This window comes from Leopardus geoffroyi, chromosome D4, assembly GCF_018350155.1.
Source record: "Leopardus geoffroyi isolate Oge1 chromosome D4, O.geoffroyi_Oge1_pat1.0, whole genome shotgun sequence".
NCBI classification, from domain to species: Eukaryota; Metazoa; Chordata; class Mammalia; order Carnivora; family Felidae; genus Leopardus; species Leopardus geoffroyi.
Window position 1 is genome coordinate 32,758,313 of NC_059342.1, and position 14,683 is coordinate 32,772,995.

The window sequence follows — 14,683 nt, forward strand, 5'->3', positions numbered from 1 at the left end:
TTTTGCAAAATATCATTCGTCATTCATAGTCAGCAATAACTAGGTGTAAATGTAGCAGAGAACATATTGGGAATCATATTAACACAGTTAACTGGTTAACACAGTTAATGAGTTAACTGATAACACAGTTAATGAGTTAACTATGTGGTAATTTCCCAAAGAGCTAGGCCTTTTTCTTCTGTAAGTTTGGGATGATGCAGGAAAGTTATTCCATTTACATTGAGTGGGTGGATGTTTAAGTAGATGTGAGCTAAAGATGGAGATTCAGGAGTATTAGTGGATTACTAATAACGTAACTTGTTTTAATGCTAACAAATTTTCCAGCAGGTTATTATTTACATGTGTAAAGAAAGAAGAGTGTTTAGGGTTTGGTTATAACTGAGTTAAAAATGGATAAAGGATTTAAGAATAGGAAGGGATGAAAGAGTTGCATACCTGGTAGATTGTAGATCAGCTGGTGAAAAACAGGGTAAAGAAGGACTTATTACAGCCTTGCCAATTTAATACCCACATTCTGTAGTTAAGATTTCTGTTGGTGCTCTACCCCTGGAATTGTCTAAACATATTTTTCAATGAAGTATCTGAATTTACTGAGCATTAAATTATCTGTTACAATAAAAGGTAGTTTGATAATTTAGAATAAAATTACATTTCAGGTCTAGTTATTGATTTGGGCCTTAATTACTTATCACTATCAGTCACATTTTTGGTTAAATAAGAGGTTGCTATGCTTAATGCTGAGCAATGTCTTTGTTGCTTAATGTAGGAATAAAGAATAATTTTGCCTAATTATGTTAATGATATATTCTTCTTAATTCTTACTGTCATAGCTAAAAAACATGGGTTGTTAGAAAACAATGAAATGGAAAATACCTCTGTTCTCTTTGTTCTTTATGAAATACTCTTTCAAGGGATAGCTTGTAACATGCAAACTTTTGGGCTCTCTCAAAGCAAATAACAGTGATTCCATTGAACATGTGGCATTTCTACATTTTATGTACACTCCCGTATTTTCATACCTTATATACTTGGAGATGTAAGACGTTTTTGCTGTCTGTTGGATAGGAAGTGGAGGTTACTGAATTTCTGATCTGAAATGGAAATTTTGTTGTGCCTTGGAGATAATTAACTGATAACCTTCAAGAATAATAATTTATTTTGGGGAGGGCTAGATTTTGGTATAAAAAATAAGGTGTTAAAAACTAGCTTTTTGGGCTAGTATCCAAAATCTATAAAGAGCTCACCAAACTCCACACCCAAAAAACAAATAACCCAGTGAAGAAATGGGCAGAAAACATGAATAGACACTTCTCTAAAGAAGACATCCGGATGGCCAACAGGCACATGAAAAGATGCTCAACGTCTCTCCTCATCAGGGAAATACAAATCAAAACCACACTCAGATATCACCTCACTCCAGTCAGAGTGGCCAAAATGAACAAATCAGGAGACTATAGATGCTGGAGAGGATGTGGAGAAACAGGAACCCTCTTGCACTGTTGGTGGGAATGCAAATTGGTGCAGCCACTCTGGAAAACAGTGTGGAGGTTCCTCAGAAAATTAAAAATAGACCTACCCTATGACCCAGCAATAGCATTGCTAGGAATTTACCCAAGGGATACAGGAGTACTGACGCATAGAGGCACTTGTACCCCAATGTTTATAGCAGCACTCTCAACAATAGCCAAATTATGGAAAGAGCCTAAATGTCTATCAACTGATGAATGGATAAAGAAATTGTGGTTTATATACACAATGGAGTACTACATGGCAATGAGAAAGAACGAAATATGGCCCTTTGTAGCAACATGGATGGAACTGGAGAGTGTGATGCTAAGTGAAATAAGCCATACAGAGAAAGACAGATACCATATGGTTTCACTCTTATGTGGATCCTGAGAAACTTAACAGAAACCCATGGGGGAGGGGAAGGGGGGAAAAAAAAAGAGGTTAGAGTGGGAGAGAGCCAAAGCATAAGAGACTCTTAAAAAACTGAGAACAAACTGAGGGTTGATGAGGGGTGGGAGGGAGGGGAAGGTGGGTGATGGGTATTGAGGAGGGCACCTTTTGGGATGAGCACTGGGTGTTGTATGGAAACCAATTTGACAATAAATTTCATATATTGAAAAAAAAACTAGCTTTTCAAATTACTGATTTGAATTTCTGAAGGAAATATAAATTAATATATTTGCTTGTGTTTTTAAAATGAATCATTTTTGTTATTTTGATTTTTTTTTAGTCCAAAATGCTTCATTTTTTTATTTAGCTTTCTGACTCTGTGCTTGTGCCTTCAACACTTTCACAACCATTTTCTGCTCATCAATAAGGAAAGCATGCTTGATCCTGTCATGAACACACTTAGCACACATGGAACCACCATATGCCCTGCTGATGTGTTTTTTCGTTTTAGACAACCTCGTAAGACTTAGGTCTCACAGCACGAACTCCTCGAAGTCAGTCTGGGTACACGCCACATATGGATTTTGGTACTTTTGCAACCTTCTTGGTATAAAGGTAAATGATTCTATTACCAGGGGGTTTGGCACAGCCTAGTTTTGTTAGGGCTGTAGTGTAGGACAGCCTACAATGGTATGTCAAATTCTGGACCATTTTGAATGCCTATAGATGCCATCCCTGGAAGAGGAAAAAAGGACTGAGTCATTTTTATTGTGTGCAGTTTTGTTTTGTTTTGTTTTGTTTTTTTAAAGTAGGCTCCATGCTAAGTACAAAGCCCAACGCAGGGCCTGAACTAACGACCCTGAGGTTAAGACCTGAGCCAAGTTCAAGAGTCAGATACTCAACCAACTGAACCACACAGGCACCCCTATTATTAACTTGAATTTGTAATGGATCTGAGAAAGGACATCATATCACATTTATGTAATATTCTTACTATTTTTTTTTAATTTAAATCCAAGTTAGTTAACATATAGTATAATAGTAATTTCAGGAATAGAATTTAGTGATTCATCACTTACTATAACACACAGTGCTCATCTCAACAAGCGTCCTCCTTAATGCCCTTCACCCCTTTAGCCCTTTCCCCCACCCAACACCCTACCAGCAACCTTCAGTTTGTTCTCTGTATTTACAAGTCATTTATGGTTTGTTTCCCTCTCCATTTTTATCTTAGTTTTTCTTCCCTTCCTTTATGTTCACGTTTTGTATCTTAAATTCCACATGCGTGATCATATTATATATGTCTTCCCCTGACTGACTTACTTCGCTTAGCATAATACACTCTAGTTCCATCCACAATGTGGCAGATGGCCAAGATTTCATTCTTTTTGATTGCTGAGTAATATTCCATTGTACTCCACATCTTCTTTTTCCATTTGTCAGTCAATGAACATTTGGGCTCTTTCCATACTTTGGCTATTGTTGATAGTGCTGCTATAAACATTGCGGTGCATGTGCCCTTTTGAATCAGCCCTCCTAAATCCTTTAGATAAATACCTATTAGTGCAGTTACTGGGTCACTGGGTAGTTCTATTTTTAATTTTTTGAGGAACCTCCATACTGTTTTCCAGGGTGGCTGCACCAGTTTGCATTCCCACGAACAGTGTAAAAGGGTTCCTCTTAACTCTGCATCCTTGCCAACATCTGTTGTTGCCTGAGTTGTTAATTGTAGCCATTCTGGAAGGTGTGAGTAGTATCTCATTGTGGTTTTGATTTGTTTTTCCCTGATGATGAGTGATGTTGAGCATTTTTTCATGTGTCAGTTGGCCATCTGGATGTCTTCTTTGGAGAAGTGTCTATTCATGTTTTTTGCCCATTTCTTCACTGGATTATTTGTTTTTTGGGTGCTGAGTTTGATAAGTTCTTTATGGATTTTGGATACTAACCCTTTATCTGATATATCATTTGCAAATATCTTCTTTCATTCTGTCAGTTGCCTTTTAGTTCTGCTGATTGTTTCATTTGCTGTACAGAAGTTTTTTATCTTGATGAGGTCCCAATAGTTTATTTTTGCGTTTTTTCCCTTTACTTCTGGAGACATGTCAAGTAAAAAGTTTCTGTGGCTGAGGTCAAAGAGGTTGTTGCCTGTTTTCTTCTCTAGGATTTTGATGGTTTCCTGTCTTATGTTTATGTCTTTCATCCACTTTGAGTTTATTGTGCATGGTTTAAGAAAGTGGTCCAGGTTCATTCTTCTGCATGTTGCTGTCCAGTTTTCCCAACACCATTTTCTGAAGAGACTTTTTCCACTGGATATTATTTCCTGCTTTGTCAAAGATTAGTTGGCCATATGTTTGTGGGTTGATTTCTAGGTTATCTATTCTGTTCCATTGACCTATGTGTCTGTTCTTGTGCCAGTACCATACTGTGTTGATGATTATAGCTTTGTATTACAGCTTGAAATCTGGAATTATGATGCCTCCAGCTTTGGTTTTCCTTTTCAGAATTGCTTTGGCTATTTGGGGTCTTTTCAGTTCCATACAAATTTTAGAATTGTTTGTTATAGCTCTGTGAAGAAGCTGGTGTTATTTTGATAGGCATTGCATTGAATATGTAGATTGCTTTGGGTAGTATCGACATTTTAAGAATATTTGTTCTTCTAATCCATGAGTATGGAATGTTTTTCCACTTTTTGTGTCTTCAATTTCTTTCATAAACTTTGTATAGTTTTCATTGTAAAGCTTTTTCATCTCTTTGGTTAGGCTTATTCCTAAATATTTTATGGTTTTTTGTACAACTGTGAATGGGATTAATTCCTTGATTTCTCTTTCTGCTGTTACTTTATTGGTGTACAGAAATGCAACAGATTTCTGTACATTGCTTTTATATCCTGTGACTTTGCTGAATTTATGTATTAGTTCTAGCAGTTTTTTGGTGGATTCTTTTGGGTTTTCCACACAGAGTATCATGTCATCTGTGAAGAGTGAAAGTTTGACTTACTCCTTGCCAATTTGGATGCTTTTTATTTCTTTTTCTTGTCTGATTGCTGAGGCTAGGACTTCCAACAGTATGTTGAATAGCAGTGGTGAGAGTGGACATCCTTGTTGTGTTTCTGACCTTAGGAGGAAATCTCTCAGTTTTTCCCCATTGAGAATGGTATTAGTGGTGGGTCTTTCGTATATGACCTTTATGATCTTGAGGTGAGTTCCTTCTATCCCTATTTTCTTGAGGGTTTTTATCAACAAACGATGTTGTATTTTGTCAAATGCTTTCTCTGCATCTATTGAGAGGATCATATGGTTCTTGTCCTTTTTTTATTGATGTGATGAATCACATTGATTGTTTTGTGGATATTGAACCTGCCCTGCATCCCAGGTATAAATCCCACTTAGTCATGGTGAATAATTTTTTAAATATATTGCTGGATCCGGTTGGGAAATGTTGAGGATTTTTGCATCCATGTTCATCATGGAAATTGGTCTATAATTCTCCTTTTTAGTGGGGTCTTTGTCTGGTTTTGGAATCAGGGTAATGCTGGCTTCATAGAAAGAGTTTGGAAGTTTTCCTTCCATTTCTATTTTTTTGGAACACCTTCAAGAGAATAGGTATTAACTCTTCCTTAAATGTTTGATAGAATTCCCCTGGAAAGCCATCTGACTCTGGACTCTTGTTTTTGGGAGATTACTAATTCGATTTCTTTACTGGTTATGGGTCCGTTCAAATTTTCTATTTCTTCCTATTTCAGTTTAGGTAGTGTACATGTTTCTAGGAAGTTGTCCATTTCTTCCAGATTGCCCATTTTATTGGCCTATAATTCCTCATAATATTCTCTTATTCTTGTTTTTATTTCTGCTGTGTTGTGATCGCTCCTTTTTCATTTGTGATTTTATTTATTTGGGTCCATTCCTTTTTTTTTATATATATATAAAACTGACTAGTGGTTTATCAATTTTGTTAATTCTTTCAAAGAACCAGCTCCTGGTTTCATTGATCTGTTCTACTGTTTTTTTGGTTTCAATTGCATTGATTTCTGCTCTGATCTTTATTATTTCTTGTCTTCTGATGGTTTGGGGTTTTATTTGCTGTTCTTTTTCCAGCTCTTTAAGGTGCAAGTTTAGGTTGTGTATCTGAGATCTTTCTTCCCTCTTTAGGAAGACCTAGATTGCTATATACTTTCCTCTTATGACTACCTTTGCTGCATCCCAGAGGTTTTTGGCTGTGATGTTATCATTTTCATTGGCTTCCATGTACTTTTTAACTTCCTCTTTAACTTCTTGGTTAGCACATTCATTTTTAGTAGGACTTTCTTTAGTCTCCAATATTTGTTGCCTTTTCAAATTTTTTCTTGTGGTTGATTTTGAGTTTCATAGCATTGTGCTATGAAAATATTCATAGTATGATCTCGATCATTTTGTACTTGTTGAGGGCTCATTTGGGTCCCAGTATGTGGTCTGTTCTGGAGAATGTTCCATATGCACTGGAGAAGAATGTATATTCCACTGCTTTTGGGATGAAATGTTCTGAATATATCTGTTAAGTCCATCTGGTCCAGTGTGTCATTCAAATCCATTGTTTCTTAGTTGATTTTCTGATTAGATGATCTGTCCATTGTTATAAGTGGGGTGTTGAAGTCCCCTACTCTTATGGTATTATCAATGAGTTTGAGTTTCTTTATGTTTTTGGTTAACTGATGTATATATTTTGGTGCTATCACATTTGGAACATAAATGTTTACAATTGTTAGGTCTTCTTGGTGGATGCACCCCTTAATTGTGATATAATGACCTTCTTCATCTCTTGGTAGAATCTTTATTTTAAAGTCTAGATTGTCTGATATAAGTATGGACACTCAGGTTTTCTTTTGTAGACAATTAGCATGATAGATAGTTCTTCATTCCCTTACTTTCAATCTGAAGTTGTTTTTAGGTCTAAAGTGAGTCTCTTGTAAACAGCATATAGATGGATCTTGTTTCCTTATCCATTATGTTACCCTTTGTCTTTTGATTGGAGCATTTAGTCCATTGACATTTAGAGTGAGTACTGAGAGATATTAATTTATTGCCATTTTATTGCTTGTAGAGTTGGAGTTTCTGGTGGTGTCCTCTGGTCCTTTCTAGTCTTTGTTGCTTCTTGCAGGGTGGTTTAGTGGTCATGAACTCCTTTAATGTTTGTTTGTCTGGGGAACTTTTAATCTCTCTTTCTATTTGAATGACAGCTTTGCTGGATAAACAATTCTTGGCTGCATATTTTTCTGATTCAGCACATTGACTATATCCTGCCACTCCTTTCTGGCCTGCCAAGTTTCTGTGGATAGGTCTGCTGCAACTGATCTTTCCTTGTAGTTCAGGACTTTTTTCCCTTGCTGGTTTCATGATTCTTTCCTTGCCTGAATATTTTGTGAATTTGACCATGATATGTCTTGTTGATGGTTGGTTTTTGTTGAATCTAATGGGAGTCCTTTGTGCTTCCTGGATTTTGATGTTTGTGTCTTTCCCTAGGTTAGGAAAGTTTTCTGCTATGATTTGCTCACATAACCCTTCTACCCCTTTTTCTCTCTCTTCATCTTCTGGGACCCCTATGATTTTGATGTTGTTCCTTTTTAATGAGTCACCAATTTCTCTAATTCTTAAATCGCGTTCTTTTGCCTTAGTCTCCCTCTTTTATTTTCTGCTTCATTATTCTCCATAAGTTTGTCCTCTATATCACTGATTCTCTGCTCTGCCTCACCATCCTTGCTGCTGTGTCATCCATTTGAGATTGAAGCTCAGTTATAGCATTTTTTACTTCATCCTGACTAGTTTTTATTTCTTTTATCTGCATAGAAAGGGATCCTAATCTATTTTTGACCCCAGTTAGTATTCTTATTATCGTGATTCTAAATTCTGGTTCAGACAGCTTGCTTGTATCTGTGTTGGCTATGTCCCTGGCTGTCATTTTTTCCTGCTCTTTCTTTTGAGGTGAATTCCTTCATTTCGTCATTTTGAAGGGAGAAAACGAATTAACAAGGTAAAAAAAATTAAAATTAAAATAGTTAAAATAAACAAATTAAAAATTAAAAACAACACAGATACACACAAAAATTAAATAAATGATGCTTGATCCTAGGTGTGTTTTGGTCTGGGTGTTGAAAGGGGCTTGATATATTAGAGAAAAAACGGGAAAGAAAAAAAAGGAAATTGTTTGAAAATTTGAAAAAATGAATACACTGAAATAAAATGAAATGATGTAAATAATAGAGTTTGAAAAAATTTACACAAAAGTAAAAAATATAGTAGAAAAAAATTAAAGAAAAATATTTTTAATAAAAATTGAAAATATAAATCAATTTTTTGTCTTTCTATATTCACACACAAAAAAAAAAGAAATAAAAAAGACAGAAAAAGAAATTGAATAGATGGACCAGCGAACGGACTGAAATATGATTGAAATTAGTTCATTTTCCCCTGGAAGTCAAACTATGAAGTAATTTATAGCACTAACCACTAAGCAGGTAGAGAGATTTGTGTTCCTGAAGAGTAAGGTAGGCCCAGTTGTGTGGGGCTTAGTGTAATGGCTCAATTCTCCACTAGATGGCGCTGTTTACCTTACTGGGGTGGATTGTTGTGGTGCTTTAGGTGTGTATGCACATGCACAAGAGTGGTGAAAATGGCGTCACCCAGCTACCCAGTCTCTAGTTTCGGAACTCTATTCTCCCCGATCAGCAATTGTGCACCTATCCTTTGTCTTCAGCTTCCATCCACTCCCCGGTGTTACACTGCCTGTGACCAAGCCCCAGGCAGCACCTCCTTCCTGAGTTTTATCTCAGATGCAGCTGTTTTTCCTGACTCCTTATTTCTGAGGAACTGTGGGTTTAACCCATTATGTCCCTCTTTGGGAGGGTCTCACTGAGCAATGGTTGGGTGCAGCTGGCACATTTGTGGGACTGTGCTACTGCTGATGCCCAAAGAATGCGGCTGGGTGCCAGCCCATTCCAGAAAAAGTTCATGCAATCATGTAGCAGCAGTGTTTCAGGAATTATGGAAAATCGCAACACACATCTGATTCCAGGTTTCACCCCTCAACAATCTTGTTTTGGCATCAGCGAATGTGGTTGTTCTCTCAGGTCCATGGGGGCCTTTGTCTGGGGAGGGGGGCACACAACCTCTACCAGATGTTCTCCCAACAGGGGAACCACCTCTTCCCATGTGGCCTGAAGACCCCTGGACTTCACTCTGCTCCTGTGAATTCACTCTTCTCACCAGAGCACTGTCATGTATCGAGCTGCAGAGATTCAGACTCTGTGCCTCCTCTGTTTATAGAGTCTTAGTGGAATTTAAACCCTCTCCTTTCTCCCTTCTCCCTTTTTAGTTCAGTCCCTGTGGCTGTCTCCACTTTTCCACTTTCTCTCCAGCCGTTTTTTTGGGGGGGTGCTTTTCCCATATTCTCCCTCCCCCCATCTCTGTCCTCTCTCTGCAAGCAAAAACAGTTCCCTGTCCTCTACAACTCTCTCCCCCAGTTCACCTCTCTGTGCAGTGTACCTGCTGAGTTCTGTGGTTCAGGTTGTGCAGATTGTTGTGTTAATCCTGAAATCAGTTTTCTAGGTGTGCAGGATGGTTTAGTGTTGATCTGGCTGTATTTTATGGATGTGAAACACACACAAAAAAACTTCCTTGCTGTTCCACCATCTTGGCTCCTCCCCCTGTGAATAATTCTTTTAATGTATTGTTGGATCTGGTTGGCTAGTATCTTGTTGAGAATTTTTGCATCCATGTTCATCAGGGAAGTTGGTCTGTAGTTCTCGTTTTTAGTGGGGTCTTTGTTTGGCTTTGGAATCAAGTAATGCTGGCCTCGTAGAATGAGTTTGGAAGTTTTCTTTCCATTTTTATTTTTTGAAACAGCTTGAAAAGAATAGCTGTTAGCTCTTCTTTAAATGTTTTGTAGTATTCCCCTGGAAAATCATCTGGCCCTGGACTCTTGTTTGTTGGAAGATTTTTCGTTGCTGATTCAATTTCTTTACTGGTTATGGGTCTGTTCAAATTTTCTATTTCTTCCTGTTTCAGTTTTGGTAGTGTATATGTTTCTAGGAATTTTTCCGTATCTTCCAGATTGCCCAATTTGTTGGTGTATGATTGCTCATAATATTCTCTTATTATTGTTTATATCTCTGTGTTGTTGGTTGTGATGTCTTCTCTTTCATTCATAATTTTATTTGTGTCCTTCCTTTTACTTTTGGATTAGTCTGGCTGGGGGTGTATCAATTTTGTTAATTCTTCCAAAGAACCAGCTTCTGGTTTCATTGATATCGTGTATTTTTTTTGTTTTTGTTTTTTATTTCAATACCATTGATTTTTGCTCTAGTCTTTATCAATTCCCTTCTTCTGCTGATTTTTGGCTTTATTTGCTGTTCTTTTTCTAGCTCTTTTAGGTGTAAGGTTAGTTTGTATATTTGAGACCTTTCTTCCTTCTTTAGGAAGGCCTGGATTGCTATATACTTCCTTCTTATGACCACCTTTGCTGCCTCCCAGAGCTTTTGGGATGCCGTATATTCACTTTCATTGGCTTCCATGTACTTTTTAATTTCTTCTTTAATTTCTTGTTTAACCCATTCATTCCTTAGTAGGATGTTCTTTAATCTCCAAGTATTCATTGTCTTTCCAATTTTTTTCATGTGGTTTATTTTGAGTTTCATAGCGTTGTGGTTTGAAAATATGCAAGGTATGATCTCGATCTTTTTGTTCTTGTTGAGGGCTGATTTGTGATCCAGTATGTGATCTGTTCTGGAGAATGTTCCATGTATACTTGAAAAGAATGTGTATTCTGCTGCTTTTCAATGAAATGTTCTGAATAGATCTGTTAAGTCCATCTGGTCCGCTGTGTCATTTGGAGCCATTTTTTTCTTATTGATTTTTTGCTTAGATAATCTGTCCATTGCTTTTAGTGGATGTTGAAGTCCCCTCCTATTATCGTATTGTTATCAATGAGTTTCTTCATGTTTGTGATTAATCTATATATGTATTTGGGTGCCTTCATGTTGGGGGCATAAATATTTGCAATTATTGATCTTCCTGGTGGAAAGACCCCTTAGTTATGATATAATGCCCTTCTTCATGTCTTGTTACAGTCTTTATTTTAAAATCTAGATTGTCTGGTATAAGTATGGCTACACCAGCTTTCTTTTGACGACCATTAACATGATAAATTGTTCTCTCTCCCCTTTCTTTTTCTTTCTTTCTTTCTTTCTTTCTTTCTTTCTTTCTTTCTTTCTTTCTTTCTTCCTTCCTTCCTTCCTTCCTTCCTTCCTTCCTTCCTTCCTTTTTCTTTCTTTCTTTCTTTCTTTCTTTCTTTCTTTCTTTCTTTCTTTCTTTCTTATGTTTATTTTTGGGAGAGACAGAGCATGAGCACAGAAGGGGCAGAGAGAGAGAGAGAGAGAGAGAGAGAGAGAGAGAGAGAGAGAGAGAATTCAAAGCAGGCTCCAGGCTCTGAGCTGTCAGCTCAAAGCCTGATGTGGGGCTTGAACTCACAGTTGTGAGATCATGACCTGGGCTGAAGTCAGATGGCTAACCAACTGAGCCACCCAGGTGCCCCTCTATCCCCTTACTTTCAATCTGCATGTGTCTTTAGGTCTAAAGTGAGTCTTGTAAGCAACATATAGATTTGTTTTGTATTTTTATATATTCTGATACCCTGTGTCTTTTGATTGGAACATTTTGTCTGTTGACATTTAGCGTGAGTACTGAAAGATATGAATTAATGTCATTGTGTTGCCTGTTGAATTGGTGTTTCTGATGTTCTCTGGTCCTTTCTACTCATTGTTGCTTTTGGTGTTTTTTGTTTTGTTTTGTCTTTTCTCCACTCGAAGCGTTCCCCTTCAAATTCCTTGCAGGGCTGGTTAAGTGGTCACAAACTCCATTAGTTTTTATTTGGGAAACTCATTATCTATTCTATTTTAAATGAAGGCGTGTTGGATAAATAATTCTTGTCTTCATATTTTTCTGATTCAGCATGTTGAATATATCCTGCCATTCTTTTCTGGCCTGCCAAGTTTCTGTGGATAGGTCTGCTGCGAACCTGATCCGTTTTCCCTTACAGGTTAAAGACATTTTTTCCCTTGCTGCTTTCATAATTCTTTCCTTGTCTGTGTATTTTGTGAATTTGACTATGATATGCCTTGCTGATGGTTGCTTTTTGTTGAATATAATGGGAGTTCTCTGTGCTCCATGAATTTTGATGTCTGTCCTTCCCCAGTTTAGGAAAGTTTTCTGGTATAATTTGCTCACATCAGTCTTTTGCCCCTTTATATCATCATCTCTTATGATTTGGATGTTATTCCTTTTGAATAAGTCACTGAGTTCTCTAAAAGTATTGTTATCTTTTGCCTTTGTTCCCCCCTCCCCTTTTTTTCCTGCTCGTTATTCTCCATAATTTTATCTTTAAATCGCTGATTTACTGTTCTGCTTCATCTTTCTGGCTGTCGTGGCATATATTTCAGATTGCATCTCGATTATAGCATTTTTAACTTTATCCTGACTAGATTTTATTTCTTTATCTCCACAGAAAGGGATTCTATGCTCTTTTCCTTTTCAGCTAGTATTCTTATTATTGTGGTTCTAACTTCTAGTTTAGACATCTTGCTTATATCTGTATTGATTAATCCCCTGGCTGTTATTTTTCCTGTTGTTTCTTGGGGTGAATTCCTTCATTTTGTCATTTTGGAGGAAGAAAAAAAATAATAAAGTAAAAAATAAGAATTAAAAACAAAACAAAAAAGCAAATAAAGGAATCTAACTTCTAGGTGTGTTTTGGTCTGTTTGTTGAAAGAAGCTTGATACACTAGAGAAAAAAGGGAAAGAATAGAAAAAAGGTAAAATTTTTTTTAAAAATTCAAAAAATTTTATGTAATAAAATAGAATAAAATGAAATAAGGAAAATGAAATAGAATAAAAAAATTAAAAAATAAAAAAATAAGTAAAAAGTAAAAGTAAATTTTTCTCTTTCTGTATCCAAGAATGAGAAAGAAAAGGAAGAAAGGAAAAGAAAACAATTTAAGCACAAAAGAAGGAATGAAAAAAAAATTAGCAAACAGAGTGAGTCCCGAATAAAGTTATATCCAGTTTCTCCTAGAACTGAAATTATGAAGCACTCTAAAGTCTTGTACAGTAAGCAGGTGGAGTGACTTGTGCTGGTCTTCAAAGGGGATGTGCTTGGAGAGCGCAGTTGGGGTGGGGCTTGGTGTAATGGCTCTGTTCTCTACTAGGTGGCTCTGCTTATTATCTTGGATCATGCATGGGAGAGGTGGAAATGGCTTCATCCAGGTCCCTAGTCTGTGGCACAGGAATTTGACTCTCTCACTGATTGTCAATCAAGCACCCCTCCTTTGTCTTGGGCTTCTGTCTACTCCCCCCTCTACCCTGTCCATGTTCAAGCTGTCCACCTGCAAGGCAGCTCCTCCCTCCAGAGTTTTATCTCAGATGGGGTTGTGTTTCACAACCCTTCGCCTTGTAGACCCCTGTGGCTTGGACCCACACCGACTCTCTGGGAGCGGGTCTTGGGTCTTGCTGAGCAATGGCAGGTGCTGGCTTACTCCAGAAAACATTCGTGGATTGGGCAGTGGGAGAGGTTCAGAGATTATGGCAAACCACAACACACAGTGCCAGGCTTCACTGCACTCTGCTATCTTTGTCCCAGTACCCGCAAACATGGCTGCTCTCCAGGGTTGCCTGGGACCTTTTTCTGTAGGGAGGCCTTAGGGCCTCTACCAAATGTACTCCAAGCAGGGGAACCACTTCTCCCCATGTGGCACATGGACCTCTTAGACCCCACTGCCTGGTCCTGGGGATTCACCCTTCTTCCTCACCAGAGCACCTCCAGGCACTGAACTCCAAAACTTCAGACTCTGTGCTACACTGTTTATAGCATACTTGTGATATTGAAACCCTCTCTTTCTTCCCATCAGTGGTCTTGGGGAACAGATTTCTTGTTCATTCCCTGTGTTTTCACTCTTTCTCTATCTTTCTCTCCAGCTACTTTTGGGGGGAGTGCTTTTCTTTCATGATTGTGGTGTGCCACACTCTCTACCTTTACCTTTCTCAGTCCTCTCTCCACAGAAATAGCTCCCTCACATGTTAGTATTCTTATTACAAAGGACAGTGTTCTTAGGTTTAGACACACTAACAACTCTGGTGTCAGCAGAAAATGACAATATGTGCTTTATTTTGACAATTCTAAATCTTTGAGACAAGAGTTGCTATTATTGCCTCCTCCCCACTCTTTGATTGTCCTAAATCAGTAAATCTGTTTCATCCTATGTATTGGGCCCTTTTCATAATTGTTGGGAAATTAATAATTTCTTTTTTATGCTTATTTAGTTATTTTGAGAGAGAGAGCTCCCACACACAAGTGAGGAAGGAGCAGTGAGAGAGAGAGAGAGAGAGAGAGAGAGAGAGAGAGACAGAGAATATATCCCAATTGGGCTCCTCACTGTTAGCACAGAGCTCGATTCAGGACTTGATCTCATGAACCATGAGATCATGACCTGAGCTGAAATAAAGTCAGATGTGTAACCGCCTGAGCCTCAGAGGCAGCCCAAGGAAAATTAATAATTTCTGGGAAAGAGAGTAATTCTCTTTAAATTTAAAATTTTCTATCTGTTCTGTATATTCTTTCTGTTCTGTATATTCTGTAGTTAACATTCATTGGAATATTGTATGTGAGAAAGAAGAGGACATTTCCCTTTTTTTATGGGAAGTTACTCTTTATAATCCTGAGATTCAAGTGGATATTATCTTATGTCTCTCAAAACTACATACAT

At 37.5% G+C, this 14,683-nt stretch overlaps 1 protein-coding gene and 1 pseudogene across 18 annotated transcripts in view; one reads left to right on the forward strand and one right to left on the reverse strand.

Moving 5' to 3' along the window:
• Positions 1-14,683, forward strand: part of KDM4C (lysine demethylase 4C) — a 428,186-nt gene that overhangs the window by 218,347 nt on the left and 195,156 nt on the right. The gene's annotated exons all lie outside the window — the stretch shown is intronic.
• LOC123593223 lies at positions 2,236-2,728 on the reverse strand (annotated as a pseudogene).